Source organism: Cuculus canorus, chromosome 4 (assembly GCF_017976375.1).
Source record: "Cuculus canorus isolate bCucCan1 chromosome 4, bCucCan1.pri, whole genome shotgun sequence".
Classification (NCBI taxonomy): domain Eukaryota; kingdom Metazoa; phylum Chordata; class Aves; order Cuculiformes; family Cuculidae; genus Cuculus; species Cuculus canorus.
In genome coordinates, this window is record NC_071404.1 from 24912390 (window position 1) to 24914422 (window position 2033).

Consider the following 2033-nt stretch of genomic DNA (forward strand, 5'->3'; position numbering starts at 1 on the left):
CAGAAGCTTGAGGAAGAACACGGGTTGCTATGGATGAATCTAACCTGTCCTCTACTCTCTGCCCGGGCCATCCATGGCATTTCAAGCGTGGTTAAGGTTGTTTATCTTTCTACAAAAGGCTGCAGAGAATCGCAGAGTGAAGACCATCATCAGCTTTAGTACTCTCAGCCTCAATCCTCGGAGGTACAGAAATCATTCTGATGAGAAAAAAGCTCTTTTGTGCAGAAAGTAGAAATTTTTTTAGAGCTCTGAATTTGCAGAATGAACTTTCCAAGGAGCTGAAGACCACCACAAACCACAGAGCTTCCTGCTCCAACTGTATTTGACCTTGTCTTTCTAACAATAATAAAAAGAAATGTGCTAGCTGGTATCCCACCAAAAGAGACTGGTGCACAAAGCCTACCTCTGAGAGGTGACTGGCAAGACACATCATGGCACACATGCCCACTGCCACTCCAAAGCAAGGTGAGTGCCTGTGACTGTGGAGGCTGTGTAGAACAGAATACACTGCCCATAGCAACTACAAGATCAGGGTGCATGGGCAAACAGCAAATAGTCTAAACAGGTCAGTGAGTGTGCAAACATACTTTCAGTCAATAAAGCTTTGAAAGAGAAAAGTGCAGTGCTGCCCCTGCTAGAGGCTTCCAGTTAGCATGCTTTTTCTGCTATTTGCCATCTTCAGCTATCCATGAGAGAAATCGGTGTTGTCTGAGGAAGGACTGAAAAAAAGTTAGCTCCACATTTGCCCTGCTTGAAGCACATTTTTATAACACTGACAGATCAAAATAATTCATATTACAGTGCATTGGTCGCATCAAAATGACAACTTGTTTTACTGTTATTTATTCCATCTATGCAGCTCAAGAGTAGAGGGCAAGACTCACATCTGCTATTGGGGTATGGAAGCAGAAGGGATTGGGCAAGACTCACATCTGCTATTGGGGTATGGAAGCAGAAGGGATTAGACAAAATGTTGTCAGAGTACCTAGGTAAGTGCCCTAATATGTATCCAACTGTCATTTGCTAAACACTTAACTAAAGACTCTGTGAAGTTGCGTCTAGAAAGCAGGGGTTCCTCAGTCCAACATCATGTTTAATTTATCCCTCATTACCATAATATTGACTATTATAGCACCAAGTAATACAGTAATTGCAGTTTACTTTCTCAAATCTACTGGAGTTCATAGACACAGTTGGCATTAAAACAATCCTGAGATTTCTCAAACACAAACTAACTTGCCTTTATGTCTTCATTTGTAACAAGTTAAAGCTAATTTCTGAAAAACATCATGTGAATTGTATTTTGTAAGATCCTGAAAGAGATTTTACTATCTTGGCATTAAACACACAGAAAGCTACTTGGGCAATAATAACAATAATATCATCTCTTTCTTTCTAAGGAAGCCTGTTTGACCTGACAAAACATGCATTGTCAAATATATGACAGGCACGGATGATTCAGGAGATAACACAGTACAAGCAATCATAAGGTCTGAAACTCAGGTAACTACCAGAAATTCCCATACAACTTTTACTTTTATGCTGTATTTCCTGTGAATTTTTTCATTAAATATAGGTGTAGTTACAGAAGCACTGAAATGACAAAGTCACAAGAATAGCTTGACAGTTGTACATCATATCCTTCAACCCATTTTGCTTTGACTATTTTAGTTAGTCTAGAACAAACATGTTTGTATGTGCATAAGTATATGATGACTGTTGTTGATCTTGCAGGACACTTTTAATGTTATCAAAATACAGGTAGTAAAGATTAACATCTACCTGTCAAATATGGCCTCTTCAGTGAAGAACAAAAATCAAATTTATAACTTTCGTGGGAGTTTGCCAAAACTGAAGGAAAAGCTAGAAATACACTACTCTGTAATCAAGTCAACCTACCTCATAGCACTTGTTATAAAAGCATGAATCACATTATGTCCCCTTGGCATTTCTGTGGTTGCCAGCTTTTTATATGCAAACGTTGCAAAGAGCCTTGCAAACAATTAGGGTGAATTCATAGCTCCCAGTAAGAT

General features: G+C 39.0%; 1 long non-coding RNA gene across 1 annotated transcript; it reads left to right on the plus strand.

Moving 5' to 3' along the window:
* The first annotated feature begins 346 nt into the window (after window positions 1-346).
* On the plus strand, window positions 347-1465 carry LOC128852147 (uncharacterized). The gene is made up of 3 exons (XR_008449795.1): window positions 347-465; window positions 860-989; window positions 1401-1465. It is a non-coding gene; the product is annotated as an uncharacterized LOC128852147 (long non-coding RNA).
* The last annotated feature ends 568 nt before the right edge of the window (window positions 1466-2033 follow it).